Consider the following 6,378-nt stretch of genomic DNA (forward strand, 5'->3'; position numbering starts at 1 on the left):
GGGGGCAGAAAAAGAAATCCGTGGCACATGTCCAGCTGTCATCGGCTGACAAATTTGTCGAACAAAACAACCTGTATCTCCACTTATTCATCTAATGTACCTCTTAAATTTAACTTGACCAAATTTATCTCCTGATCTTTTCCCAAATGGGTTTATCCAAACCTCCTTCATCTCAATTGATGGTAACAGCAAATATCCAGTTGCTCAGACCAAAGAACTTGGAGTCATTTTTGAGTCTTCCCTTTGAGTCATTTCCTATATCCGTGTTGTCAGAAAATGGTTTGGCTCTTGGGCATCTGAGTGGCTCAGTCATTTAAGCGTCCGACTCTTGACCTCGGCTTATGTCATGATCTCATGGTTCATGAGTTGGAGCCCCATGTTAGAGCCTGCTTGGAATCCTCTCTCCTCTCTCTGCCCCATCGCACTCATGCTCACTCTCTCTGTCTCTCTGTTTCTCTCTCTCTCTCAAAATAAATAAATAAATTGATTAAAAAAATATTTAAAAAAATAACAAACAAAACAAGAAAATGGACTGGTTTGGCTTTAACTTCAAAATAAGCCTACACTCTATACAGTTTCTACTGCATCTCTGCTGTGAGCCAGTCACTACCAGTTCTTGCCTGGATGGTTGTAATAGCATCTCAATTTGTCCTTTTGCTTCTAGCCTGCCTTTCTGTATTCTGTTTCCAACACAGTAGCTGGAGTCATTTTTTCAAAACATAAAGAGGATCATGTCCCTTAACTAAACTCCAATGACATTCCATCTCACTGAGAGAGAATGCCGAAGTCCTTGACCCATGGCCCTGTAGGATCAATACCCTGTTCAGTCTCCTTTCCTATGAGTCATATCCTTCCTCATTTGCCCCAGGAACACTATTATCAGACCTATCAGGTGTTAACCTCCCTGCATCTTTCTGTTAGGGACTCTGGTACTCACTGTTTCTTTTGTCTGAAATACTCTTCCCCCAGATATCGATATTATTTCACCCTTTTACTTCCTCTAAGTCTTTGTCCCAATGTCACCTTTTCATGAAACCCACCCTGATTATTCTACTTTTTTTCATAATTTAAGGTTTTTCTTGAGTTTATTTATTTATTTTGAGAGAGAGAGAGAGAGCAGGGAGGGGGAAGAGGGAGAGAGAGAGAATCTGAAGCAGGATCCACTCTGTCAGCACAGAGCCCGATGTGGGGCTTGAACCCAGTAACCACAAACTCATGATCTGAGTCAAAGTCAAGAGTCAGATATTTAACCAACTTAGCCACCCAGGTGCCCCTGATTATTCTAAATTGCAACCTTTCCCAGACCTGATACTTTCAATTCTTTGTCTCAGATATACTTTTTCCAAAGAATTTTTCATCTACTCTACTACATATTTGAATTCTATTTAAAATCTGTATTCATCTTCCCTTGATAGAATGTAAATCTATGTGGGAGGGACTTTTGCATTATTCAATAATTTATATCCAAGGGTATAAAAGAGTCTGTTACTTAGCATGTATTCAAACACATTTTTTAAGCAATGTTACCTAGTTCTGGAAAGTCCCAAAAATAGGATGAGATTTGATGGGGACAAGGCTTTATGACAGTGAATGTGGGTAAGAGCCAGGGACAGCTGGCTTAGTGCTGCTAAAATAACCTCATTAGTATCTACTGTTGAAAGAAGACCAGAGAAACTTGTGTTAATGTACTTTAATAATCCCAGGTAGGCATGCAGGGTTTAAGATGCACACACTGCTTTCAGATTTTATTGTCATAATTTTGTGACCAAGCTATTCCTAACTTCAGGGTATCCATGGGAAATTGAACATATCCACTCCCTTCTGAAAGCCACTAAGATTACAGTAAAAAAGTAAAAATGTTTTTAATTCACAAGAACAAAGAGAGTGGCAAGAAGATGACAAAGAGGATGCACAACAAGATTTTAGTACCTGGAAGACGTCTTAGATGTGTATAGATGGAGAAATCATAATTCATTTGGGTTTCAAGTTTATCCACTTTGCTAAGTGTCTCCAGGGAAGAAACTGAGAAGAAGGAAGCAAATTCATGCTGTAACAATGTAGAAGGGCCCAAGAATAAGAGGTAAGAGAGGTGAAGGGAATTCTGGAAATTATCATAAACATGATCTACAGGAAGATAGTATTAAGCAACCCATAGAAGAGCCAGTTCCAGTCAGAACATGACAGCAAATGGTGTAGGATAAGAGGGATGATAAAGGAAAAGATATAAATGAAAATGTGGTGATAAATTGATGATTGGTAAATGGAAAGTGAAGGAACTGCAAAGACAAGGCAATTATAAATCTATGAAAAACAGAGGTTGGATTAACCCTTCAGCCCCCGAAATGGTTACGCTATGAATAATGAAAATAATTAATATTGAGTTTTACATTGAACATTAGTCATCTCGACAAGCTAGGCAGAGGGGGAAGTGTGATTGAGGAAAGGTGGCAGGATTTAATAAGAAAACTAACTCGTAGTCAGATGGTGGGAAGTCAGTGAATAATATCTAAAAGTAAAAGAAAACAATAATGGTAAAGTACATCATTTGGAAATTAGGTCATAAGTATCTGAAGCAAAACACTAAATGAGTTGAAAATTATTGCCTCAAGAAATAGGACTTGGAGAAGGGCTGGCTTTTATCATGAGTTTACAGTACTATTTGACTTTTAAAACTAAATATGTGTGTTACTTTAATTCTCTCTATATATGTAAATATAAATATAAAAATATATCACTGCCTTCATTTAACAGATTAGAAAATGTGGGTTCTGGAAGGGTAATTGACTTGCCCAAGACGTGTAGCTAATTAGCATGGGAGACTATATTACAGACTAGGCATTTTGATCTTTCAATTCCTATTCCAGGTTTTTTTCCACAATGATCCTCTAACTTCATAAGTGGCTACAAAAATAAACATCATAGAAAATGGGTTATAGTTAAGTTTATCTCAAATAAGTAATGCTAGGGAGTTTTTGTTCATATCCGATGAGCTTCATATGTTAAAATTCATCCCAGGTATAGAACAGGCAGTGGCTACATTGATGCCTAGAAAAGTATAAGCACATCTGGAAACAGGGCTGATGATTGAGCATCTGGAGTTTCCCAAAGACATTAGTGACAATATGGTTGAAGTGATCGGAATTTATTTTTGTGACTTGAATTTATGTGTCAGAACAAGCCTAACCAACACGTATGCTTGGCATGTGGTAGGCTGGTTAATTTAGGGGGGTAGGGAAGAAAGAATGGGGATAGGGTGTGGGCAGGCAAGTAAGGCTGGTAGAAAAAGGGTTTCTTTCCATAAAAACTTTTTTGGCAAAGGGGCGCCTGGGTGGCTCAGTCGGTTGGGCGTCCGACTTCAGCTCAGGTCATGACCTCACAGTCTGTGAGTTCGAGCCCCGCGTCGGTCTCCGCGCTGACAGCTCGGAGCCTGGAGCCTGCTTCCGATTCTGTGTCTCCCGCTCTCTCCGCCCCTCCCCTGCTCACACTCTGTCTCTCTCTCTCAAAAATAAATAAACATTAAAAAAAAATTAAAAAAAAAAAAAAAACTTTTTTGGCAAAGACCTCATCAGAGATCCCAGACTACATTTTTTACTTAATTCTAAAAAACCACATATTAAACAACTATTACATGTTAATTATTGTACGAGGTTCTGGATGTATTTTTTCTACCAAAGTTAGTATGATTTTTAATGATATTCGAGTTTCCACTACTTTGCTCTGATCTCCAGACAGAGACTTAAAAGTTCTAGCAGATGCTCTTTTATGGTCCACTGAAAACAACTGAAAGTAATAAAACTAATTTGGATTATATGATTATCATAACCTTTTAAAAAGAAATTTAAAATGATAAACCTGTGTTTTTTTCTGTCATCTCATTTCTGAAAATCTTTACTTGCATCTTAGTTCACCAATAAATTTTTAAAATTCTATTTATTTTATTTACTTATTTTTAAAATATAATTTATTGTCAAGTTGGCTAACATACAGTGTATACAGTGTGCTCTTGGTTTTGAGGGTCAATTCCCAGGATTCACCGCTTACATACAACACCCAGTGCTCATCCCAACAAGTGTCCTCCTCAGTGCCCATTTTAAAATTCTTTTAACCTGTTGTCTCAGATTTTAATTCTAATAGGACTAGAGTGTTTCCGTCTTTTGTTAAAGACCATTCATTTTTTTTTAAACAAAGCTTTTCTTACTGCTAAAGGGTGTAGCTTTTTCTTTGAACATCCAGCAGAGGGCATGAAAGCCTACCTATGATTCTAGCCCAGTGTTAGATTTGATTTAACGGCTAGATGAAATCATGAAGCTGGGTTACTATTGACATCAGATTTTTGACAGACCCAAGCCGAATGGAATAATCATGACATTCAAATTATTACCTCAGCTCATATTGCTCACAGTGAAGCTGAGCATCATATAAGACACCAGCCAGGTGTAGAAAATCTGAAATGTACCCTTACTTATGAGGATGGGACCTATGAGTTAGCGTTGCCCACAAAGGCGGGCTAACTTATGCACACGATGTTTACATGACATGCAGCGTCTACAGCACCGACCCTACAGTTCCAGCCTATTTCTTTTTTACCTGACCACAAGTTCCCCTTTCATTTCCGGTTTTGTAGTTCCAGACTTGTTTCATTTGTGTGAGGAACACAACTTTTATAAAAGACAACTTCAAAATTCAATATCTTTCACGGAAATGAAATAGAATTGGGATAGAGCTGAACAGCATTCATGTGAACAATGAAATGAAACTCCAGCACAATATTATATCTAAGGCAAAATGTGAAATACTTCAGGATGGTATAAGAGAAAATGAGACAATGAAATGTGCTGGCAATGAGACCCCACTTTTGATAATGATTTTTTTAAAGTCAGACCAACAACAACAAAAAGAAAATATACATTCCAAAGGGATCATTTGCTTTTAAATTCATTTTGCTTTGTGATTTTGTGCAAAATAACTCTATACAGGCTGGGGTTTTTTTTATTTTTATTTTTTATTTTTTTATTTTTTTGTTTTTTGCCTTTCCTATTTAATACTGGATCCTGGAAAAAAGTATAATTTGTGTTGTTATTTTACTAAATTTATTTCTAGGAAAATGAAGTAAAAGTGACATCCCTTTACAAAATGGAATCATTTAGTGATAAACAAAATGTAATTTAAATCTGTGGGGGTGCCTGGATGGTTGAGTTGGTGGAATGTTGGTCAGTTGGTCAGATGACTCTTGGTTTTCAGCTCAGGTCATGATCTCGTGGTTCATGAGATTGAGCCCCATGTTGGGTTCCATACTCATAAAGTGGAGCCTGCTTGGGATTCTCTCTCTCCTTCTCTCTCTGCCCCTCCCCTGTGCTCCCTCTCTCTCTCTCTCAAAACAAATAAACTTAAAAATGTAAATTTGTGCATTTAGAAAAGTTATTCTTTCCTTCTAAAATTATGTCAGTCTATACCTAACTCATGAAGCAAATAATGTATACCAATCAAGATGGCAGATTTTTACATTAATGAAATGAAAAATGGTACTGCTCAGAAGCACTAAAACTATCAATGAATGCAGGTTGAAATTAACAATAAATACAGGTTTCTTATTTTTATTATTATGGATGTTGGGGAAAGACTTCTTTTTTGGAAACACCTGTTTATGGGATCCAATAAGCAAAACTAAGAGAAATTTTTTTTCTCTAGCAGTTAATATAATTATGTCTGTCTTTATATTTAATAGTTTTTCTTTTTTCCATTGCATATGAAAACTGAAGTGTCAATTCAGATTATTCTCTTTTATGTATCTAAATTTGGGTAAATTTATAAATTTAAAGAGTCTTAGTTACCACTAATTAATTGCCTTCTAGATTTAGCTATTATTTTTGCTTGAAGAACATTGAGAGACACAAAATAAGAAAGCCTATGGACATATTTTATATAATTAGTGAATGACTGCAACTTAACCTGATATTGTGTGGAATATTTGTCACCTGAGATATGGCAAAAAAAAAAAAAAAAAAATCAACGCTATATGAGGAGAGTTGGTATGAAGGGATGGGATACCAATCTCTTAAAGATGTTAAAACAGGGGTGCCTGGGTGGCTCAGTCGGTTAAGTGGCCGACTTCGGCTCAGGTCATGATCTCGCGGTCCGTGAGTTCGAGCCCTGCGTCGGGCTCTATGCTGACTGCTTGGAGCCTGGAGCCTGTTTCAGATTCTGTGTCTCCCTCTATCTGACCCTCCCCCGTTCATGCTCTGTCTCTCTCTGTCTCAAAAATAAATAAACGTTAAAAAAAAAGATGTTAAAACATTCCTGGGGAATGTTTTGATAAGCTGTTAAATATAAGAGAAAGCAAAAGAGTGAGGAACCACAGGGCTTTTGCTTTGCTGTTTG

This window comes from Panthera uncia, chromosome C2, assembly GCF_023721935.1.
Source record: "Panthera uncia isolate 11264 chromosome C2, Puncia_PCG_1.0, whole genome shotgun sequence".
NCBI lineage: Eukaryota > Metazoa > Chordata > Mammalia > Carnivora > Felidae > Panthera > Panthera uncia.